This window comes from Lissotriton helveticus, chromosome 6, assembly GCF_964261635.1.
Source record: "Lissotriton helveticus chromosome 6, aLisHel1.1, whole genome shotgun sequence".
Taxonomy (NCBI): domain Eukaryota; kingdom Metazoa; phylum Chordata; class Amphibia; order Caudata; family Salamandridae; genus Lissotriton; species Lissotriton helveticus.
Window position 1 is genome coordinate 351,502,687 of NC_136067.1, and position 25,202 is coordinate 351,527,888.

Below are 25,202 nucleotides of genomic sequence, written 5' to 3' on the forward strand. Positions count from 1 at the left end.
ATGTGTCAGATGTGTGCAGGTGACTGATGCATTTTTGTTTCTTCTCCTTGCCCACAGCATCATCAACTGACACAGGAAGAGACATGAGCACGGACCAAGAGGAGGGACCCAGCCACAGTGCCACCACAGCTGAGGAGTCGGAGGGAGCCAGTGGCACGAAGGGTGAGGGGAGTCAGGTGGCCGGACCTTTGGAAGGCGACACTTCTTACCATGCGGACGGCTCGGCTTCTGACTCCTGCTTTGCTGTTTTTGCTGCCGGACCTCTTCCATCACTGGCCTTGCCCCCTCCCGCCCCCTCGACCTTCATTACTGCCTCACGGCGCCCGCTCCACGGGTGCCACCCTGATACCTGCTTTGCTGCTTTTGCTGCCGGACTTCTGCTCCTGATTGCAAGGAGACTTGGGGGCATTTCTACTTGACCTTTCCCAAACAGCGCCGAGGGACTGCGAGGCCCAGCAGGCCACTGGACGCTCACCTGCCGCCTCTTACCTCACCGGCCACGCCCCCCCCCTGGGAGGGCTATAAATACACAATCACAATAACGCGTCGCGCGCGCGGGCTAAGATGACTTGGTTAGATGACTTAAACATTCGATGTAAAACTAACTACGCCCCAGTGGAGTCACCCAAACCTGCTAGAAGTCTTAGTATACTACCAGAAAGTGACAGATCCTTGGACCCCCCGTCATTATCCAATAAATCTAGCATCAAAAACATTCAAAATATTGCACCTCCTCAGGCTAAAACCGCTAAAAGGAAATGCAGCGGTGATAAACATTGCGGAAACCAATCAAAACTTCAAAACCTATGCTTAAGCCCCACATCTCTAATCACTAATCCCCCAAAGGCCCCTGAGGTTATTAAGAACTCAGACGACATAGCATCTCCAACCCATTTGGATTTATTATCCCTAATTGAACAACTTGTCAGCTCTATTATAGCACCGCTGATAACAAAAATTAACACACTAGGGGATAGGCTGACTGGTATTGAAGAATCCATTAAGTCCAACTTGCTAGTCAATAAATGCACTGTAATATCTAAGTGTCCCAAGGTATCCGCCACACACACAGCGCCCAAACCAATCAAACAGGACAAAAGGGTCCAAACACAACCATTATTTTCTAGTGGCCCAAATGAACCCAAAATCTCTTCTAAAGACGTTACTTCCCAGCCTACCGTCCCTAGAGCAGGGTATAATAAAGCCACCTCTATACAGCTACCACCGGAGGCCACCCCATATGTGTGTGTTCTCGCTGGAGCACCGGCTCTTACACCTGGGAAGACTGAGAGACAATGTGACCTATTGAACAAAGTCAAATTTTGGCTGGGAAAAAATAGACCCCTGCCACCTAATTTAAATGGAGCAATAATCAGTGTAAGAAGGGTGGGTTGGTTGGGTTTCCTTCCCAAAGACATCATTGGTGACCTGATACTTGTTAGATTTAAGAGTAGAAACATTGTCCCTTACTTGCAAACCTGGCCGCCTCAAGATGGAGACGGCCCAATATCCGTTTGGGATTTACATGACTTTTATCCTAGAACGTCACCCATCCTCCCACTTAGAACAAAGCCAGTTCAGAACGTGTTAATAGGCAGAGGAGCCTTTGTACCGTGTGGTAGAAATTTTCCTACTTTTCCCCAACATGAATCATTGTATAACAGCACAAGGTATTGACAGCCCTACTAATTGTTGTGTGTTTTTAATGGTAAAACTGTTAAAGCTGAATTCGGTGTTATTGAATGAATGTATGTTTTAATCATGTATGTTTTTAACTGTACGCTTTTATGATTTGAAAACAAAATCGAATAAAGCTATAAGTAAGTAAGACTCCCAGGAGGAGGGATAATATGCGGCAACACCATCTACCATCACTGTGTCTGTTTCCGCCTCCTCCAGAACCATCTCCACCCTCCTAGTTGCTAGGGTCCCTTCTGTCCGTGCTGCCCCCATGTCTCCTTCGTCCCCGGCACCGCAGTCCCTGCCCCTGTCTCCCCTGCTACCCTCAGTGCCGAGTCTGTGGACCTACTCCGGCCCATTCAGGTTGGTCAGACATCAATGTCCTCCACGGCCACACTACAATACTGACACTGTTGTTGTCATTCATGGAGGGCATATCAGCTACGATGTCTGACCAACGTCGGATTCTATCGTCCATGGACTCCTCACTGACGGCAGCAGTTTCCCTCCTGCAGCGGTCCATCCCCCCTCCTTCGGACCCATCCACACCCCCTCTCCCATACCTGTCCAGAGCACACACATACAAACAAGATCATGCACACCAACGGACACAACCAGCACACCACCACCAAAGTGTAAGCGCAGATCTCCTGGCACGCAATCTCAGGGGGATGCAGGCACACCCACAGGGACTGGGGTCAGACGGCAGGCACGCAGCCACAGACAAAGTCTGCAAGACTCACAGCCCTCTACCTCCACTCCCATTGTGTCCCCGGGTGCAGGTGGTAGTCTGGCTGAACTGGCAGCAGTGTGCAGCGCTGAGTTTATTTCCACCTTTAGTGCTGCACAAGCCACTGAGGAGGATTCCTCCCTCCCTGCACCCACAAAACCTACCCTTCCCTCACCTGTCCCTGCGGTGCCTGGCCCTGACCCAGATGATGCCCCCCATGGGTCAACAATCCTTTAGCTCCATCATGTGCAGTCAAGTTTGGGGTTGACGACCTCCCCAACGTCCCCCAACCAGACTTTAATGTGGACTGGCCATTGGCCTTGTTTGAGCCGGGACTCATTTTTAAAATCATTTTCCTTTGGAGCTGAATAAAGCATTTTATTTTTCATTATAAACTATTGCATTTCAGGTACTTGCTTTAGGTGCTGTGTGCCTAGGAGTTGGTGTCATGGTAATGTTTTGGGGTTGTGAAAGATGTCTATTTTATGATGGTAATGAGGTGGACCATGGTACCTATGTGCCATCACAATGTCTCTGCAATTAATCCATGGTTGTGTGTGTTCAGTTTGCCAACAGACATTGTCCCAAGGAGTGTTCCTTCCTCAGTGACACATGAGATCTTCACTACAGACAGTTGCACAATTGTTGTGCTGACATGTGTGCAGATTTCCTATTTTGTTGAATGTTCCCTTCAGCAATGGCCATGCCTGCTCACAGATGTCTACTTGCTCATTAGTCTGTGCCATCCATGCTACTCACTGTACTTGTGTTTTGAGTACGAAGAAATGCCTTCATTGGCACATTCACCCTGTTCCCACTATGCAGATGTGTAATCACAGCCTACCCCTATGTTGGGATTTGTTATGCAGAGTATTTGTGCACATGACTCACAATTTTGTGCATTGTATCTAAGGGGTTTCAACCATATTCCTTCAATGAGAGAATACATGTTGGTGGTCTGACCATCACCTGGACATTCATATCAGCCCAGGGATGTACATGACAGTGTGTGTTCCCTTTCGCTCTCTTTGTTTGGGGGGCTGTTACATGACTATACACTATTGTGTCATGATGGTAGGGTGTGTAGGTTGCCTGCAACCTCCATTGATGGGTATGCATGTGGGATCTGACATCACACCCACATGTGGTGTGTAACACAGTGTGTGACAGAAATCCATCCTCCGTGTAGTGGGACACTGCTGTAAGTGATGTGTTGCTATGGCTCTATCTGGACACTATAGAGGCTAAGACCGTGATCACTACAGTTACTGACACATGTACAACTCTATGACAGAAAGAACCCTGAGGAGGGGAGAAACATTAAGGATTTCCATCAACTGCCCTTCGTGGCCTGTGTCATCATTTGGAACTCCCAGAGTGCCCCTGTCACCTCAGCTCTTCTGGCAGTAAGCCAAAAACTGATGGACTGGGCATAAGGAGGGACCAATGGAACAAGCAATTGACCAAATCAATCCATTAATGCAGTGCACAATAAAGAATAAGTGAAAGTAATGTTAAAAAAGTTTCAGCAGCAATCCAAACACCTTTATTAATGACTGCTGTTGAGCTTGCTAAAAACAGTATGTCGGCGTTGAACAAATCTGCCGGATGTAGTGGTCTACTAGTTTCAGCCGAACAGGGTCACAGGACCCCGGCTTTCTTCAGGACCTTTACATAGAAGCTACTGCATTCAGTGCAATTTGACAAAGGGAGACAAAAGTGCATAAAAACGAAAAACATAAAATTATCACAGTACCGCTGCTTGTGATCTTATACAATACCTCTACACAGGTCGGATGGTTAGTCAAACCTATCCTGTGTGAGGTATCAGACCCACCTCACCTGGCTCAGACTCAGGTACAGGGAGGCCCCGCCCTCTCCGTCGGTACCTCAGACAATCTGCTGAGGCTGGGGGACCTAAGATACAAGCAGCGGTACTGTGATAATTTTATGTTTTTCGTTTTTATGCACCGTCTGACCCCAGTCCCTGTGGGTGTGCCTGCATCCCCCTGAGATTGCGTTCCAGGAGATCTGCGCTTACACTTTGGTGGTGGTGTGCTGGTTGTGTCCGTTGGTGTGCATGATCTTGTTCGCCTGTGTGTGCTCTGGACAGGTATGGGAGAGGGGGTGTGGATGGGTCCGAAGGAGGGGGGGATGGACCTCTGCAGGAGGAGTCTATGGACGATAGAATCTGACGTTGGTCAGACATCGACAAAGGGAGGCAAAAGTGCATAAAAACGAAAAACATAAAATTATCATAGTACCGCTGCTTGTGATCTTACAGCCTGATTCATGTAGGCAATAGCGCTCGCAAAAGGGCCAGATTCTGAGAATCTGGCCCTTTGCGAGTGCGATTTTTGCATTTGTTATTCACAATCCCAAATGCAAAAATCGCTATTTAAGAATTCGCATATTTGCGAGGAATGGCATTTAAGGAATCTCTAATAGAGATTCCTCAAATGCTATTCATGACACATCAAGAAATAGCGATTTTGCACTTTTGGGGCCGCTATTTACCGAGAGGTGAGACCTGTCGGTAAATAGCAAAAACTCAGAAAAATGCTTTTAAAAGCATTTTTCTAAGTTGCATGTTGCACACACACATGTCCTTTGGACATGTGTGTGCGCAACACCTGTTCAAATGTGCATTTTAGGGGTGCTACAGGGCGTCCTTTGGACACCCCTGGCACCCTTAAAATCGCTATCTTATTTGCGAGTAGCAAATTGCTACTCGCAAATAAGGGATACTCCCCATTCATTCCTATGGGCCTCTTGGCCCATAGGAATGAATGGGGAGTTTTTGCGAGTAGCAATTTGCTACTCGCAAATAAAGAACATGTAGGAATCGCTATTTTATTAGCAATTCCTACATGAATGCCGTTTTGCGTGTCCTCAATAGCGAGTCGCTATGATTCGCTATTAGGGCCACGCAAAACGGCATGTACATGAATCAGGCTGATAGGTCCCCCAGCCTCAGCAGATTGTCTGAGGTACCAACGGAGAGGGCGGTGCCTCCCAGTACCTGAGTCTGAGCCAGGTGAGGTGAGTCGGGTACCTCACACAGGATAGGTTTGAATAACCATCCGACCTGTGTAGAGGTATTGTATAAGATCACAAGCAGCGGTACTGTGATAATTTTATGTTTTTCGTTTTTATGCACTTTTGTCTCCCTTTGTCAAATTGCACTGAATGCAGTAGCTTCTATTCAAAGGTCCTGAAGAAAGCTTGGGTCCTGTGACCCTGTACGGCTGAAACTAGTAGACCGCTACATCTGGCACATTTGTTCAACGCCGACAAACTGTTTTTAGCAAGCTCAACAGCAGTCACTAATAAAGGTGTCTGGATTGCTGCTGAAACTTTTTTAACATTACTTTCACTTATTCTTTATTGTGCACTGCATTAATGGATTGATTTGGTCAATTGCTTGTTCCATTGGTCCCTCCTTATGCCCAGTCCATCAGTTTTCGGCTTACTGCCAGAAGAGCTGAGGTGACAGGGGCACTCTGGGAGTTCCAAATGATGAGACTGGCCACGAAGGGCAGTTGATGGAAATCCTTACTGTTTTCTCTCCTCCTCAGGGTTCCTTCTGTCATAGAGTTGTACATGTGTCAGTAACTGTAGTGATCACGGTCTTTAGTTCTGACAAGTGATTTGTTAGACTTTCTTAGCCTCTGTAGTGTTTTATCCTTCACTAGACCACCAGATGTTTCTATGTGTTGAATATGTTAGGATTTGGGGATTGAATCTGGTTAGGTCTCTAAACATTTCCCTGTGACCCTTGCTCCCTTAGGGAGTGTTGTGTGGTAATTCTATCAGGACATTCACATGTTAGGGATGTAAACATATACTCATGTAGTTGTGGTATGATGATGATAATGCCCCCCCTATATCTGAGCACTGCTGGGAGTCCTGTGCACCCACCCCACTTATGTCTGGACATTGCTGGGAGTCATATCCACCCACCCCTCATATGTCTGGACACTGCTGGGAGTCATATCCACCCACCCCTCATATGTGTGGACACTGTTCGGAGTCATATCCACCCACCCCCATACTGTAGGCCCATGCAGGGAGTCATATCCACCCATGCCTCATATGTCTGGACACTGCTGGGAGTCATATCCACCCACCCCTCATATGTCTGGACACTGCTGGGAGTCCTGTGCACCCACCCCTCATATGTCTGTACACTGCTGGGAGTCCTGTGCACACACCCCTCATATGTCTGGACACTGCTGGGAGTCCTGTGCACCCACCCCTCATATGTCTGGACACTGCTGGGAGTCATATCCACCCACCCCCATACTGTAGGCCTATGCTGGGAGTCCTCTGCACCAACCCCTCATATGTCTGTACACTGCTGGGAGTCATATCCACCCACCACTCATATGTCTGGACACTGCTCGGAGTCCTCTGCACCCACCCCTCATATGTCTGTACACTGCTGGGAGTCATATCCACCCACCCCCATACTGTAGGCCTATGCTGGGAGTCATATCCACCCACCCCTCATCTGTGTGGACACTGCTGGGAGTCATATCCACCCACCCCCATACTGAAGGCCTATGCTGGGAGTCCTCTGCACCCACCCCTCATATGTCTGGACACTGATGGGAGTCCTCTGCACCCACCCCTCATATGTCTGTACACTGCTGGGCGTCATATCCACCCATCCCCAAACTGTAGGCCTAGGCTGGGAGTCATATCCACCCACCCCTCATCTGTGTGGACACTGCTGGGAGTCATATCCACCCACCCCCATACTGTAGGCCTATGCTGGGAGTCCTCTGCACCCACCCCTCATATGTCTGGACACTGCTGGGAGTCCTCTGCACCCACCCCTCATATGTCTGTACACTGCTGGTAGTCACATCCACCCACCCCCATACTGTAGGCCTATGCTAGGAGTCATATCCACCCACCCCTCATATGTCTGGACACTGCTGGGAGTCATATCCACCCACCCCTCAAATGTCTGGACACTGCTGGGAGACATATCCACCCACCCCTCATATGTCTGGACACTGCTGGGAGTCATATCCACCCATCCCCATACTGTAGGCCTATGCTGGGAGTCATATCCACCCACCCGCATACTGTAGGCCTATGCTGGGAGTCATATCCAGCCACCCCTCATATGTCTGTACACTGCTGGGAGTCCTGTGCACCCACCGCTCATATGTCTGGACACTGCTGGGAGTCATATCCACCCACCCCTCATATGTCTGGACACTGCTGGTAGTCACATCCACCCACCCCCATACTGTAGGCCTATGCTAGGAGTCATATCCACCCACCCCCTCATATGTCTGGACACTGCTGGGAGTCATATCCACCCACCCCCATACTGTAGGCCTATGCTGGGAGTCATATCCACCCACCCCTCAAATGTCTGGACACTGCTGGGAGACATATCCACCCACCCCTCATATGTCTGGCCTCTGCTGGGAGTCATATCCACCCATCCCCATACTGTAGGCCTATGCTGGGAGTCATATCCACCCACCCGCATACTGTAGGCCTATGCTGGGAGTCATATCCACCCACCCCTCATATGTCTGTACACTGCTGGGAGTCCTGTGCACCCACCGCTCATATGTCTGGACACTGCTGGGAGTCATATCCACCCACCCCTCATATGTCTGGACACTGCTGGGAGTCATATCCACCTACCCCCTTAATGTAGGCCTTTGCTGGGAGTGATATCCACCCACCCCTCATATGTCTGGACACTGCTGGGAGTCCTGTGCACCTACCCCTCATATATCTGGACACTGCTGGGAGTCCTGTGCACCCACACCTCATATGTCTGGACACTGCTGGGAGTCATATCCACCCACCCCCATACTGTAGGCCTTTGCTGGGAGTCCTCTAAACCCACCGCTCATATGTCTCTATACTGCTGGGAATCATATCCACCCACCCCCATACTGTAGGCATATGCTGGGAGTCATATCCACCCACCCCCATACTGTTGGCCTATGCTGGGAGTCATATCCACCTACCCCTCATATATCTGGACACTGCTGGGAGTCATATCCACCCACCCCTCATATGTCTGGACACTGCTGGGAGTCATATCATCCACCCCCACACTGTAGGCCTAAGCTGGGAGTCTTCTGCACCCACCCCCAATATGTCTGGTCACTGCTGGGAGTCATATCCACCCACCCCTCATATGTGACGCACCGTACCCCTATGTTCATGGCGTGTTTGTGGCTCGTATCACTATTGCAATGGTGCCATACGCGAGCGCGTGTGACGCAACGTGCCCCACATTCACGGCGTGTGTGTGGCTCGTATCACTATTGCAATGGTGCCATACGCGAGCGCGTGTGACGCAACGTGCCCCACATTCACGGCGTGTGTGCGGCTCGTATCACTATTGCAATGGTGGTATACGCGAGTGTGTATGACGCACCATACAGGTACACTTGCGTTGTTGAGGTACGTTGTACTCGCCCTCTGCGCTGTCGTCAGTTTCTATGCACCAGGTCGTAGGTGTACAGGACTGGGATGACACGAACAATGGGGTTCATAGCGTGTATGTCGCGTACCGGGGTGCGGTTCGAGCCGGACTCTCCTGTTACGGCAGTTTTCGGGTCCCGTAGAAAAAGGGTCATACTGAGTGTCGCAGAGACGAAGCGTACTTGCTGGGCTGGAAACTGCTGCTTGTTTACGTACGGACGTAGCGTACTGCGTGACCCGGATATAAATCGTATGTATTGTTGTGTCGTATGGCGTTTTTACGATTCGTATGGGGATCTGCTTTGGGTTTGGATCGTACTTGCTCGTACGTACGGGAACTTGAAGGTGTACGATTCGTACGCGAAATACGCTCCGTACAGCTATTCAGAGCGCATTTTCCCGAATCGGAATCGGCCCCAGAAGGTTGATGAGAATAATGTTCGACCTGCTATTCATGTATTCCTGTGTTCTGTGAATCTTATGTTCATGATAACTGTAACAAGGTCGTATTTAGAGAGAGTAGGAATATTCTTCAACAACCCAAATAAATTCTATGAACCTGATTCACAAACATTTTCCACCACATCATCATCATTAGCAAAGAAAACCATAAAAATCAAACTAACACAACTAAAACTCTCCATCCAATACAATGATAAAAAACAGAACAGAGTGTCCATCGTGGGCCCATAAATACTAATTGAAATACCGAACACTATATTGAGGACAAAGAGTTCCAGGAATTACAAAAACGTCATCAAAGCACCATAATATACTAAATTAATAGTGAGGGCTATGTCAGGAGCAATGAAACCACCCATCATGATCCCATAAGATGCACAATTATAAACATCATCCATATTAAAATCAAATTCATATAGTCACAGTGACAGGGAATTGTCCATTACAGTTAATCACAGCTGGACCTGAGCCTAATTGCAGCCCTTAAAAAGCTAAGAACATGTAATACTGAATGGCTTGAAAGCAGCTGTACAAAGGTAAAAGGAGGTCTAACCTGCTTAAAACTAGCTTTTTTTAAGAATGGGGACGATAAAAGACTTTCTAGATACCTCATAAAAGCTACAAAACATTAAAAAGTGCATCATTTCCTGTGAAAACTTTGCATCGCATTGCAGGGTGGGAGGCACTGCCCTCTGCATGCACCACGGGGATGGACCAAAAGGTAATGGAAGAGGTCCAGTCGAAATCTAGTCAATATAAAACGACCATGGTTACTTTTAATCAATAAGAGCTAGGGCTCAGTTAATGGCACTGTTTTCAGTAAGGATTACCTACACACATTAGGCTTCCTCAGCTCCTTTTCTTATTTGAAAAAGTAGTCCTTCACACAAGTCAGATTCCTACGACAGATTTCCCCCAGATTCTCAAAATAGATCTACTCTTACCAGACTGGTAAAACTTCCTCTGTCATATTTAAGCCAGCAAATACGATTAGGGTGATCAAGGGAGAGACAGTCCCTTGAAATTTCCTTGCTTAGGACATCTCCCTTCTTAATCTAGATGTTCATCCACAACGATAAGGACGAAAAGCCAACACAGCTAAAAGGAAGCCCATCCCTAATTCTTTGTGAGCTACAAACAATGGGATGCACTGCGATAAACAGAGTATCCATCTTAGAACAATTTACAATGCATCATGTCTTTCATTTGGAAAGCAGAAATGCATCAAACGTCAATAGGTAACTGTTGCTCCACAATTCTGTGTTACCCTAAGTCTCCTGATAAAAATTATACCTCACTTGTGTGGGTAGGCCTAGTGCCCGCAACAGGAAACGTCTCAAAACGCAATGTGGACACACTTGATTTTTACAGTGAAAACTGACCCTTTTTTTTGCAAAGTGCCTAGCTGTTGATTTTGAACCCTAGCTCTGCCGGCACCTAGGGAAGCCTAGCAAATCTATACATTTTTGAAAATTTGACACCCAAGGGAATCCTGGATGGGGTGACTTCACTGGCCCTCTCCAGGTTCCTTTACCCAGAATCCCTTCCAAACTTAAAAATTTATAAAACAAACCCACATTTTTCTCAGATTTCTGTGGTGGAAAGTTGTGAAATTTGCTTGGATCCACAAAATTCTACCCACCCTGTGTTTCCCAAAGTCTTACGAGAAAAAGGGTACCTCACTTATCTGGGTAGGCCTAGTGCCCGTGACAGGAAACAGCCCAAAACGCATCGTGGACTCACCACATTTTCACAGTGAAAACGGACCCTTTTTTTGCAAAGTGCCTAGCTGTAGATTTTGAACCCTAGCTCTGCCGGCACCTAGGGAAACCTAGCAAACCTATACATTTTTTAAAACTAGAAACCCAACGGAATCCTGGATTGGTTGAATTGACTGGCTCTGACTAGGTTCTGTTACCCAGAATCCCTTGCAAACCTAAACATTTGTCCAAAAAACAAATTTTCCTCACATTTGTGTGCTGAAAAGTTCTGGAATCTGCGTGGATCCACAAAACTCCACCCACCCCGCTTTTCCCAAACTCTTACGAGAATAATGGTACCTCACTTGTGTGGGTAGTCTTAGTACCTGTGACAGGAAATGGCCCAAAACGCAACGTGGACACACCACATTTTCACAGTGAAAACGGACAGTCACGGTCTAAATACTTATAGCTGTCTGAACCACACAGGAGCTGAATGACGCTAGATCCCAATACCCTACTCAGAACCAACCCTGCTAGGTCTTTTAGTATTCCATTGCAGGTAACTTCTAAGGGGGGGAAAGGGGTTGGGACACAGAAGAGACTGCTCCAATATTCTGCCTGTTCAGCTACATCTCTTCTTCTTCTTCTTACAGGGCTGCAACAGTAACATGTAAAAAGCTTTAATTACTGTGCCTTTTAACTTACTGGTATTTTCTATGATGTATAAATAACGTATCTTACCAGAATGGTTACTGAAGCTTACTTCTCTTCTACTTCTCATGTATTGTTTGCTAGGTTGTATGAGAAGTCTTCACTCAAATCTCTTTTCTTTTCATTCTCAGGTACAATCTGCACTTGAACCTGCTATTCCTTAAAGTAAGAAAGATAAGGTAAGTATTTATTTCTGTATTCCTAATTTACGTAATATTTGGGTTTCTCTGTCCTTCTATTAACTCACTGTTAAGAGACTGGAGTGGACCTTGAACTGGGTTTCTGTAGTAGGATGACTGTTTTTTCTGTCTTTAATTAGTTCTGAAACAATGCATCAGAACTTAGGTTAAATGTTAAAAGGAAGCGTTCCTTTTATTCAGGCCTTCAGTTTTAATGTTTGCTGGAAACCCAATTTATTCTGCCTTAGGTTTTAATGTTTGCTGAAGATTTAATTTATTCTGGCCATAGAACATTACTGGAGTAATTTAACTGGGCCTTCAGTTATTTATCTTCAAACTTAACACATGGCAAGAGAAAGAAATATGCCGGGCTTTTGACCCTGACTCCACCTTTTAATTAATTCTCTGAAGAGTGAATAAGTTGCTGGGCCCGATTTTATCGCAACTACCCTATCTGACTTTCACAACGCTGGGAAACAGGTGCTCTTACAATTATTTCTTCAGTGAAGTGCACAGTGGAATGTTGAAGCACACTTCACTAGGTGTTCTGAAGCCTAAAAGACTAGACTGCTAACAGCGGTATGCTGTTGCAGTAAGTGCATGTTGGCAGCCATCTTGGAGTTCCATCGGTGCCAACAAGCACTCCAGCTTGAGGGATGAACTGACTTTTGATAACTTAGTAGGGGGGAGATGATAGCCAGCATTGCATTAAAAGAAGGAAACCTCCCGTGAGTCCTGACACGGACCCATTTTTTGCAGAGTGCCTTACTGTAGATTTTGAACCCTAACTCTGCCAGCACCTCGGGAAACCTAGTAAACCTCTACATTTTCCAAAACTAGAGACCCAGGGGAATCCATAATGGGGTGAATTGACTGGCTCTCACCAGGCTCTCTTATCCAGAATTCCTTGCAAACCTAAACATTTGTAAAAAAAAAACATTTTCCTCAAATTTCTGTGATGGAAAGTTCTGGAATCTGTGTGGATCCACAACATTCTACCCACCCCAGGTTTCTCAAAGTCTTTTGAGAAAAATGGCCCCTTACATGTGTGGGTAGGCCTAGTGCCCGCCACAGGAAACAGCCCAAAACGCAACGTGGACACACCACATTTTCACAGTGAAAACGGACCCTTTTTTGCAAAGTGCCTAGCTGTAAATTTTGAACCCTAACTCTGCCAGCACCTAGGGAAACCTTGCAAACCTATACATTTTTGAAAATTAGACACCCAGGGAAATCCAGGATGGGGTGACATGACTGGCTATCACCAGGTTCTGTTTCCCAGAATCCCTTGCAAACCTAAAAATATGTCAACAAAACCACATTTTCCTCACATTTCTGTGGTGGAAAGTTCTGGAATATGCGTGGATCCACAACATTTCTCCCACCCCGCGTTTCCCAAAATCTTCCGAGAAAAATGGTACCTCACTTGTGTGGGTAGGCCTAGTGCCCTCAACAAGAAACGGCCCAAAATGCAACGTGGACACCACATTTTCACAGTGAAAACAGACCCTTTTTTTGCAAAGTGCCTAGCTGTTGATTTTGAACCCTAACTCTGCCAGCACCTAGGGAAACCAAGCAAACCTACACATTTTTGAAAACTAGACACCCAGGGGAAGGCAGGAATGGGTGACATAACTGGCTCTCACCAGGTTCTTCTACCCAGAATCCCTTGCAAACCTAAAAATATGTCAGCAAAGCCAAATTTTCCTCACATTTCTGTGGTGGAAAGTTCTGGAATCTGCATGGATCCACAAATTTCCACTCACCCCGCGTTTCCCACAGTCTTCCGAGAAAAATGGTACCTCACTTGTGTGGGTAGGCCTAGTGCCCGCATCAGAAAACGGCCCAAAACGTAACGTGGACACACCACATTTTACAGTGAAAACTGACCTTTCTTTTGCAGAGTGCCTAGCTTTAGATTTTTAACCCTAGCTCTGCCGGCATCTAGGGAAACCCAGCAAACCTATTCATTTTTGAAAACTAGACACCCAGGGGAATCTAGGATAGGGTGACTTGTCTGGCTCTTACCAGGTTCTGTTACCCAGAATCCCTTGCAAACCTCAAAATGTGTCATAAAAACACATTTTCCTCACATTTCTAAGGTGGAAAGTTGTGGAATGTGTGTGGATCCACAAAATTCCACCCACCCCGCGTTCCTCAAAGTCTTCCGAGAAAAAAGGGTACCTCACTTATCTGGATAGGCTTAGTGCCCGTGACAGGAAACAACCCAAAACGCAACGTGGACCCACCACATTTTCACAGTGAAAACGGACCCTTTTTTTGCAAAGTGCCTAGCTGTAGATTTTGAACCCTAGCTCTGCCGGCACCTAGGAAAACCTAGCAACCTATACATTTTTTTTAAACTAGTCTCCCAGCGGAATCCAGGATGGGGTGACTTGACTGGCTCTCACAAGGTTCTGTTACCCAGAAGGCCTTGCAAACACAAACATTGGTCCAAAAAAACACAATTCCTCACATTTCTGTGGTAGAAAGTTCTGGAATATGCGTGGATCCATAAAACTCCACCCTCCCCGCGTCCCCCAAAGTCTTACGAGAAAAATGGTACCTCACTTGTGTGGGTAGGCCTAGTGCCTGCGACAGGAAACGGCCCAAAACGCAACACATTTTCCTCACATTTCTGTGATGGAAAGTTCTGGAATCTGCGTGGATCCACTAAATTCCACCCACCCCGGGTATCTCAAAGTTTTTCAAGAAAAAAGGGTACCTCACTTATCTGGATAGGCTTAGTGCCCGTGACAGGAAATGGCCCAAAACGCAAACCTCAAAATTTGTCCAAAAAAACACATTTTCCTCAAATTTATGTGGTGGAAAGTTCTGGAATCTGCGTGGATCCACAAAATTCCACTCAGCCCGCATTCCTCAAAGTCTTCAGAGAAGATGGTGCATGCGACAGGAAACGGCCCAAAACGCAATGTGGACACACCACATTTTCACAGTGAAAACTTACCCTTTATTTGCAAAGTGCGTTGCTGTAGATTTTGAACCTTAGTTCTGCGGCACCTAGGGTAACCTATCAAACCTATACATTTATGAAAACTATACACCCAGGGGAATCCAGAATGGGGTGACTTGTCTGGCTCTCACCAGGTTCTGTTACTCAGAACCCCTTGCAAACCTCAAAATATGTCATAAAAAACACATTTTCCTCACATTTCTGTGGTGCAAAGTTCTGGAATGTGTGTGGATCCACAAAATTCCACGCACCCCGCATTTCCCAAAGTCTTCCGAGAACAATGGTATCTCACTTGTGTGGGTGGGTCAATTACCTGCATCAGGCAAGGGCCCAAAACCTAATGAGGGGACATCAAAATTACCTATCACAGAACAACCTGGTTTTGCCCGGAGGTCCCATGAGTTTTTGCCTTGGGCTCGGCGGCCATCTAGGGAAACCTACCAAATCCACACATTTCTAGAAACTATATACCCGGGGGAGTCCAGCAAGGTATGGCTTGCATGGGTCCTCCAACATTTCCCTACACAGAATCCCCTGCAAACCTCAAATTTAGCTGAAAAAAATCACTTTTCCCCAAATTGCTGTGTGGGAAAGTTCTGGAATCTGCGTGGATCCACAAATTTCCTTCTACACAGCATTACCCCAGGTCTCCCGATAGAAATGGTACCTCACTTGTGTGGGTGAGTCAAGTACCCGCGACAGGTAAGGGCCCAAGACGTATTGAGGAGACATCAAAATTACAACCTGGTTTTGCAAGGTGGGTCACTTGGTCCCGGGCTCGGCGGCCTTCTAGAGAAACTTACCTAATCCACACATTTCTCAAAACTAGACACCCTTGGGAGTCCAGTGAGGTATGGCTTGCGTGGATCCTCAACATCTCCCTACCCAGAATCCCCTGCAAACCTCAAATTTAGCTGAAAAAAAGCATTTTCCACATATTTGTGTTTGGAATCACCGTGCTGAACAAATGTCCTACCCCACAGCGTTCTCCTTAGTGTCCCGGGTAAAATGATTCCTCACTTGTGTGGGTGTCCAATGCAGCAATGGCTAAAAACTTATATTTTAAAAAATGTAGCGCTTTTTCGGTGCTATACCCTTATTTCCTATGCTGTGGGCTCTTCCCAATCACAGGCCCTTGCCCCACCCACACAAGTGAGGTATCATTTTACTTGGGAGACTGAGAGGAATGCTGTGGGGTAGGACATTTGTGCCTGCATGGTGATTCCACCCAAAAATGTGGAAAATTTGTATTTTTCACCAAGATTTGAGCTTTGCAGGGCATTCTGGGTAGGAAAACGTTGGGGGATCCACGCAAGGCATACCTTGCTGGACTCCCCCGGGTGTCTAGTTTTCATTAATGTGTGGGTCTGGTAGTTTCCCAAAATGGCCGCCGAGCCCGGGCCGAAAACCCAGGTGACCCCCCTTGCAAAACCAGGTTGTTTTGTGATGGGTAATTTTGATGTCTCCTCAACACGTTTAGGGCCCTTGCCTGTCACGGGTACTTGACCCCCCCACGCAAGTGAGGTATCATTTTTATTGGGAGACCTGGGGGTACACTGGGTGATAGGAAATTTGTGGATCCACATAGATTCCAGAACTTGCCCACTCAGAAATTTGAGAAAAAAGTGTTTTTTTCAGCTCAATTTGAAGATTGCAGGGCTTTCTGGGTAGGAAAGTTTTGAAGGTTCCATGCAAGCCATACCTCGTGGGACTTCCCCAGATGTTTAGTGTTCAGACATTTATGGGTTTGGTAGTTTCTCAAAATGGCCTCCGAGCCCGGGGCCAAAAACCCAGGTGATCCCCCCTTGCAAAACCAGGTTGTTTTGTAATAGGTAATTTTGATGTCTCCACAATACGTTTTGGGTCCTTGCCTGCCGCTTTTATTTAACCCACCCACGGGAGTGTGGTATCATTTTTATTGGGAGACCTGGGGGAATGCTGGGTGGTAGGAAAGTTGTGGATCCACGTAGATTCCAGTACTTTCTCACGCAGAAATTTGAGAAAAAAGTGATTTTTTTTCAGCTAAATTTGAGATTTGCAGGGCATTCTGGGTAAGAAAAAGTTTGGGGACCCATGCAAGCCATACCTCCCTGGACTCCCCTGGGTCACTAGTTTTTAGAAAAATGTGGGTGTGGTAAGTTTATCTAGATGGCTGCCGACTCCGGGTCCAAAAACTCAGATGCCCCTTATGTATCTAAAATTGACCTCATTTTGCAAGGGGGGTCACATGAGTTTTTGGCCCCGAGCTTGGCAGCCATCCAGGGAAACCTACCAAACCCACAAATTTCTGAAATGTAGAGACTCGGAAAAGTCCAGGAAGGTATGGATTGCATGGATCCCCCAACGTTTCTCTACCCAGACTTCCCTGCAAACCTCAAACTTTGATTTATAAATCACTTTTTTCTCAAATTTCTGTGTGGGAATCTACGAGGATTAGCGCTGACAGCAGTTCCGCAGGTAATACTATTGCTTTGGTGCACTGAGAAACCCTAGACACATACTGCTTAGCTCCATAGAATATGGTGAATAATGGGTGTGGAACGCCTCACCTTTGCATTACCACATCAGCTAGATGTTTACCGAGAGCTATGGCTGCCATACATCTCACTGCTCTCTACAGAATTCTATGATTTGACATGCCCTAAGTATCAACACATGCTGTGATTGACAGCGTAAAGGGATGGGGTGGGCAGAAGATGGGGTGAGAAATATGGATGCCTGACTTTTAAATGCATTTGCTGAAGTAAGTACAGGTAGAGGCAGGAGAGATGGTGGGGGCTATTTGGGATACTGTATTGATTAATTAATTGTGGGTTTCTAAAGCGCTAGAATCGACTCCCGAAGGAGTATCTCTGCGCTGTAGACCGCTGGGGAACCCGTCCTGGCTTTCCCTGTGAGATGGTCCCTACTGGGTATCTCCAAGGTGAAACCAGGCATCCCCGGCGTATGTGGGGGGCCGTTGTGGAGATGAGGCAGGCTAATGCCCAGAGTTGCCGAGTGTGATCCCTGGTTAGAGTAGGCACCGAGGTGAGAATTATCGAGTCCGCTGACCCTGGTCCATGACCCTGCCGCGTGGGGGATAGAACCCTGGTCCCGGGCCGTCCTCTGCTTCTGGGTCTTCTGCCTCTAACCAGTGAGCCACACCACTCCAGATTGTTTCTGCTTCTCTTATTGCTATGCAGAGCTCCCAGTTAGGGTCTTTCTTCGGTCTGTATTTATGTATAAGATGCACTGAATAATAATAATGAAAACAGATTTGAACCATAAATTACAATTCTTTAGACCCCAAACTGTAAATTCCACCTGCTGCCTTTTTAAAGTTATCACTTATAAAGTGTAATAGGTAAACCCGATGCTATCTGATAGGCGAGACAGATCTTGCAGTAGTGAATAACAAATTGAAGAGTTTTCACTACTGGGACATGTAAAAGTACATGTCCAATGTTTTAGAAACACTGCACCCTGCCCTCTGGGCTGTTCAGGGCCTACCCTTGGCGACTTATACTTTACTAGGAACATACAAGAACATTGAATGTGCCAATTGGGTGCAAGCCAATTTCCATCATGTTTAAAATAAAGAGTACACACACTTACCACTGGTGAGCAGCAGTAAAATGTAGAGAGTCATAAGGCCAACAAAAATTAGACCAGCAAAAAATGGAGGAGTCAGGGAAAAATTTGGATGCAAGGCCACCCTAAGGATGACAGGTCTAACAATTCCATACTCTAATAGACCACTTGAAAGCCAAGCTATAGGGTATTACATCCCCTTGCCCCTATATCCCAAAAATAATTAGTACCTGAGGGGGAATCTTTGCACTCGAGAACTGAGTTTCAATCTGGCAACTTCCAAACTGATAGAACTTCTAAACCCAGACATTTTTACTACATCTTACTAACGTCCCCAGTCAAAGAATCAACACATTGATGAACTTTTGCCGCTATTTCTGCATTCCACCAATAAAGTCCTGACACTAACTGTAGTGCTAAAAACCTATCAGTAGTCACTGGTTCATCATATTACTCAACCCCTTTCTTAGAAAATCACTTTCAAAATATCTCTTTCTCATCCATCTTGAAATTAAAACCTTCTTTTTGTCTAGCATGAGCAGCTTAAATCTTTTTCATCAACACCACACCGGGGAAGCACCCAATGCAGATAAAAAAAGAGGGGGTGTCCAGTTTGGAATTGTTTGTCCCCTTTGAAAAAGAGTTCAGCAGGACCTTATAGTAAACATATCCGGATTTGTAGAGACCTGCCCAGCTGCAGATTCATGCCTTGACCCAATGGAGTACTTTGAGGATCAAAAAGGTGACTGGGTCCTAAGGTTAAACCATGGACTAGTATGAGGCAGCAAATCTGACCACTGGCTGAAAAATCCAGCTTAGACCCACACAAAGATTTTGGTGGCAAAACTAACATCTTCAGTAGGAGCTGGACAAAGACATATCTAACTTTGAGGGAACCATGTTGACCACATACTTGGACTTTACCTACTGCAAGATTTTGACTTCCATTTCACAAGTTAAGTTAGAATGTAAACTTAGACTGGAGTGACTCACTTGGTATACCCAACCTTTGCTTCATAGCAGTATTTGGCCTGAAATCCTGGTCAACCACAAACTGTTGTTTTACGATGATGCTTCAGTTTTTCTTATCTAAATACATATGTTCCACAACAACCATTAAGTAATCAATTCAATTTTGGAAACACATAGACCTTATTCATCGTGTTGTAATCTTTTCATTTAGTTTAATTTATTTTATTTTTCAACTGCCAGCATGTTGAGTGTTATCTATTATACCCTTAACCTGTCACTTGCATGAACCACTCATGTGTCCTCTCCTGCTTGTTCAGAATGGTTAATTTTTTAGAGCTACAGAAAAAATGTACATTGCCATGAGCAAGGCAACACACCATCCGTTTGTAAATCAGTTACATGTATGCTGGTTTTGTAGATTATTTGACCCGATTGCCTCCTGTCTCCATCTTGGAATCATCCCTCAAGAGAACAAAATAGATTCCAACCTTGGTAAAACATTACTTTTTCCTGGCACTTTATGCCTTAAAACTTTACAAAATTCATATCTCATTTTCCCCTTACCCAGTTTTAATGAGATTATAGGCCCATTAGGATGCCGGGCGGACTTCAGGCCGTCCGGCGGGCTGTGTTGGCAGGCGGATCACCATCGCCGGTCAGGCGGTGGCGATCCGCCCGCCATGCTAATGACCCCCTTACTTTCTCTTTGCTCTTTAAGTTTTTTTTAGGTTGTATTCTTCAATTTAAAATGTATTGACCCAGCTTGAACTCAACATACAATTGAGTGGAGATTTTCGAAGAATTGTGTTTCACTCAACCAGACTGTGTTTATTAAGTTGAAACAGTGCACACCCTCCTAAAGTAGTGATCCTTTTTCTAACACTACTTATTTAGTTTAAGGATGAATAACGTTGAAAATGTGCAAGGTATTGTGGTGATCCATGGCCTGCGCTCCCTGGTATATACAGGACAGCAATGGAGATGTACCCATATGAACCTTAAAGGTCATTGATTTTTTCACTGCAGGGTCAGTGGTGCACACCAATTTTATGTCTGTCTTGGTGACAGACTTTGTGGCTATGGCACCTGCACTACATAAGACATGCAAGACAAAATATATTTCAAGTGCGGGAAACATCCTTTACAACAAAACTTTTACCACGCAGTACCTTTACAACGCAGGTATTACAACGCAAGTCGTCACAACGACTTGCGCTGGAGGGTGCTGTAGAATAGGGAATAGTTTAATTTACAATCCAAAACCTTCCCTACTATCCACGGGGACTGGAGTTGGAATAGTAAATTAAACTATCCACTACCCAGCGCCCCCCAACGCAAGTCGTTGTAACGACTTGCGTTGTAATACCTGCGTTGTAAAGGCATGCGTGGTAAAAGCCTGCGTTGTAATGACATACATCCTTCAAGAGCACCAAAATATTGTAGCCGCCCATCTTTGGTTAATTAAGTAAAGATATTTTTATGGTTGAGCGCACTTCTTGCTAGGCAATCATGATACTTAGGTGCTGCAGCTGGGATCTTGTAATTCATTGTGCTTTTCACTGACAGCTGTTAAGAGTTCCATGTCTTGGCCGCCAGGTAGGAGAAGGATCTTCCTCCGGCGGTGGCTCTACGGATGCATGGTACGGCGGCGAGGGCGAGGCATGTCGAACATAGCTGGCGGGTGGGCGTGTAGAAGGTCAGGCGGTCATTGAAGTACTTGGGGCCCAGGTCGTGGAGGGACTTGTGTGCGTGGGTGAGGAGTCTGAACGTGATTCTCTTGTTGACGGGGAGCCAGTGCAGGTCCCTCAAGTGGCCGGAGATGTGGCTGCGTCGCGGGATGTCCAGGATGAGTCGGGCAGAGGCGTTCTGGATGCGTCTTCCTGGTTTCGGTCGGGATCCATCGGAAGATCTTGCGGAGCATGCGTAGGGTGTTGAAGCATGATGAGGAGACGGCGTTGACTTGTCTGGTCATCGAGAGGAAGGAGTCCAGGATGAAGCCCAGGTTGCGGACGTGGTCTGTTGGCTTGGGAGTGCTGCCCAGGGCGGGGGGCCCCGCCAATAGAGAGTTGTATGAAAGGAAGAGAGCAGGATAGCTCAAATTCTACCAGGATATGGTGTTTCTACTCTGTTCCCAAGGACTGGTACATAATTTGACTGCCTTTCACCATGCACACTCCCTTGGTGTCTGTGTGAATGGAGCATAGGTGGTGTAGTGGGAGAGTACCCTTCCAATACAAATTACTATGCTTATACTTACTTCAAAACTTTTCCCCCTTTCTTTGTGCTCTGTACGGTAAAGCACACATCCAAAATTGGAAATCTTTTGGGAAAGAAAACTTTTCTTCTTCTTTGTGCCTGCAACAAGAGGTGTATTTTTAAGTGCAAAGTCCTGTCTAGATGTTTTAGTTGATAGGACTTTATATATAAAATTATGGGTGGTTGCCATAGGAATGTCCACACACCCTATGGGATGCCCCCTTGATGCACGGAACTACCTTGCTTCAAGACAATTTTTCAATGCAAGCTGAAATTTAGGTAATTTCGTCTTCTATAAAGTCTATTTTTTCTTAATATTATTAGTTCCGTTCTAACTGATCTGTTTAACCTTTAATTTAACTTCAACAAATAAACAAATTCTGAAATATTTTATCTCACTCACTATAACAAATTTGTTGCGAGACTCACAATTTAATTGGGAAAATTGGAGTTTTACTTCCCAAAAAATAAATAGCAATTATTTAGACTTTAGTACATCACTCTTTCTTTTTTGCTCCTTGTTCATGCTCTCTTTTTGCAGGCACATTCCAGTGCCACTTCAATTGAGAACAGCAATTGTCCATTCTAGACTCTCATTTGCTGTGCTTGTTCTGCTTCCACACATCAAAGTGAGGATACTAGCTTAATTGTTATCTTTCCTTTTCAGATTCCTTCACATTTACAGAGCATGTTATATCTTTCAGTTTTTAATGTTGCTCTTTATGTAAATGTGCTTTATTTGCTAAACATATAACATTTTCTAAGCAGTTATGCACCAACTGAGTAGGTCTTGCGGTAAGAACCACTAGACTAGGGCTACCCTAAAAAAATGCTTTTATTCCACTCAACAAAGTCATTCAATTCAACAACATGGGTTAACATTCATCTCTTTTGACCTAGTCTAAAGGTAAAATAGTGAACCTCATCATAGTTGACTCTGAGACTGTTACCTGTTCCTCCCCATGGACATCAGCTGATCCCCTACTCATTCCTATTCATCAACAAAATCCAATTTCCCTAATTTCCACTGAATCCCAAACTATGAAATCTTGATGTGGTCTTTTGAAATGCATTACACCATACATGCTCAACGACCAGCCACTCCCAAGACTTAACCAATGTGACCTGTTAATTGACCTGACAATACTCTCTATTGTCCAAGGAGAAGTTGACTCCCCTGTTCATTTACAACTAAAGCCCAAGTGGACAAACCAAACCAACCATAGTTGAACAATTCCCCATGCAAGCAAAGGTATGAAATTAATTTAGTGCAATCTTTTTGTGTCATCTCCAAATTGCCCATATTTCTCACTAAATTAAAAGTGCCAAGAAGCGCATATAAACTCAACATTAGCTTGGTCAAATCAAATGCCCTCCAGGACTAAATCACCAAGTCCCCAAAGCCAGCAGCAACCTTATTTTAATTCATCCTTCAGCAGACAACCACACTTCAATCTCTCCTCAGGACCTATCAGTCTAGAAATGTAACAAGGATTGATTAATACACAACAAAGATGTTTGGTTATAATGCGGAATGATAATATGAGACTGGAAGTTCCTTAGCCACAGTTCACAGGGTTCTGAAGAGAGCATCTCTGAAAAGGCACCGGTTGTATTTTACAGGATAATATATCACTCAGCTAGACTGAAGAGAATCAATGAGAACATTTTGGATGTGTCTGAAATTTAACTGAATCAGGGCAAAGGCATTCACATTTGCTATTTGTTTTGTGTTACATACCTGTTTGCAGAAGGTAGCTAACCACACTGGAAATATGTTGTCTTGGGATGTAGAAATTAGGGCATCTTTCGTTATCTTTAAAGTGCTGACAAATATTGCTTTCCTCTCAAAATTGGATTTTTTGATATTTAATTCAATTAACTGGCTATGTTACAAACTTGACTGCATCTATGAAATAAAAACCCTCCAGAAAAAAGACTGGGGAAGGCAGGATAAATGAAGCAGAAGATTAGGTAGAATGGATAATCATCGAACAAGGAAGTGACCTGATAAATAAACTAACAAGAAGTATTCTGTCTCTTGTTTGTTTCTTATTTACCAGGAGGTGCTGTGATATGAAAATGCACACAGCCAATGATGCGGGCAGTGCAAGTCAGCTATCAATATTTCACAAATGGCTGATACATTGGTGTCTTAATGAAAACTAAATATACATACAACAAACCATATTGAATTTTGCTTAATAGTACTGCAATGCTGACCTCAATATTGAATAAAACGCAGACGCTTTTGTGTTTCTTATGTTTTTCACAATGCTGTGTTTGGTGCAGAGAAAGAATATCGACTGAAAAATATCGACGTGCAAGAATATTGAGGTAAGAAAATCCATTGTTTTGAATATCGAGGTAAGTAATAGGGATGTTAAGAATATTATTTAAAATGTTTTTGGGAAATATTGAATTTGTAAATATCGAAAGTAAAAATATTGATGTAATTAATATCGATTTTGTGGTTTCTACATTTTTTCATTTTCAAATTATTTTTTTAAGTTCATTGGTATTAGTACATTTTTTATGTATAAATACATTTTTTATGTTGAAATGTACATTTTTTAATGTAATATATAATTTAGGAGCTGGGCTTATAAGGGATAAGGGTGGGGAGCAATTTAAAAAAGTAGATGAAAAAAGTATATATTAATACATTTTGTTATATATTACTTTAAATTTAGTTTGGGTTTATAGGGAATAAGGGTGAGTAGTAAATAAAAAAAAATATATATATATATTTTTTAAATCTGAATTTTGTAAATTTCAAAATTTATTTTTGATTTGAAATTTTCTTAATTCTTTTTTCAAAAATATTAAGTATGTTTACTAATATGTAAAGAATTTATTAAATTATTTGTAATTATGATGAACATTTTGTAATTTTTAGAAATGTAAAAATAAATATTTGTATTATTATTTCTGTATTTTTAAAAATCATATTACATTTGAAATTATTAAAAAAGTTTATTTTTATAAAAACCTTTGTATTTGTTTAAATATATTATTGTAGTAAAATTGTTTTGAGAATCATATTATTTTTGGGTTTTGAAATATTAATATAGGGAGGGGGTTATTTATTATTTTCCTTTATTTAAATAGTTTTTGGTTTTGGAATAGTTTAATATTTTTGCTTGTCCAGCGCTTTCCCTGAGTTTATTTTGATTTGGAGTTGAAATAGTACAATATTATAGTTTCCTATCTATCTATTTGGATTTGGAGTTGGAATAGTAAATTATTGTGGTTTACTATCTAGCGCTTTCCCTGAGTTTATTTGGATTTGGAGTTGGAATAGTAAATTATTATGGTTTACTATCCAGCTCTTTCCCTGAGTTTATTTGGATTTGGAGTTGGAATAGTAAATTATTGTGGTTTACTATCCAGCGCTTTCCCTGAGTTTATTTGGATTTGGAGATGGAATAGTAAATTATTATGGTTTACTATCCAGCTCTTTCCCTGAGTTTATTTGGATTTGGAGATGGAATAGT